The sequence below is a fragment of the Opisthorchis viverrini genome, assembly GCF_000715545.1.
Source record: "Opisthorchis viverrini unplaced genomic scaffold opera_v5_76, whole genome shotgun sequence".
Classification (NCBI taxonomy): domain Eukaryota; kingdom Metazoa; phylum Platyhelminthes; class Trematoda; order Opisthorchiida; family Opisthorchiidae; genus Opisthorchis; species Opisthorchis viverrini.
In genome coordinates, this window is record NW_008751730.1 from 1,573,598 (window position 1) to 1,574,123 (window position 526).

Here is a 526-nt window from a genome sequence, read left to right on the forward strand (position 1 = left end):
TGTCTCCATTACATATTTGCTAACGATTCCCGAAAAGCAGTGCGGAGCAGCCTTGAGCTCTGGTTTTGGTGCGCATCTGCATTGTCTACCGCTTTGTATGTTCCACGAGTTCTCTGTGGGAAAAAATCGATATATCTAGTTAGCCAGGCAACTAACTTGGTGAATTAGACCGGTGACGGGATTTTTGCAGTATTACCCAGTGAACCAGACAAAATCAAATGATGAAACGCATCTCTTTCACGCAGGTGTCAAATCTCTAGCATTCTCAATCTTCTGATCGATGGATAAAGGATTTCTTTGAAACTCTCATGATGAGATAGCCGCATTGCGGATAATATGTGACAGTATAGCATTCACACATGAAGAGCTATGTAACATGCATCACTCTTGATCACATGCACTTCTTCAGTTTTTCAATAGCCAAAAATTTCTGTGGATTTTATCGACAGGGTACTGACTCCGAGCTAACCTCCTATATGTCTTGTGTAATATGAGGTCCGTCTCAGTTTTCGAAGGGGCCACAGCA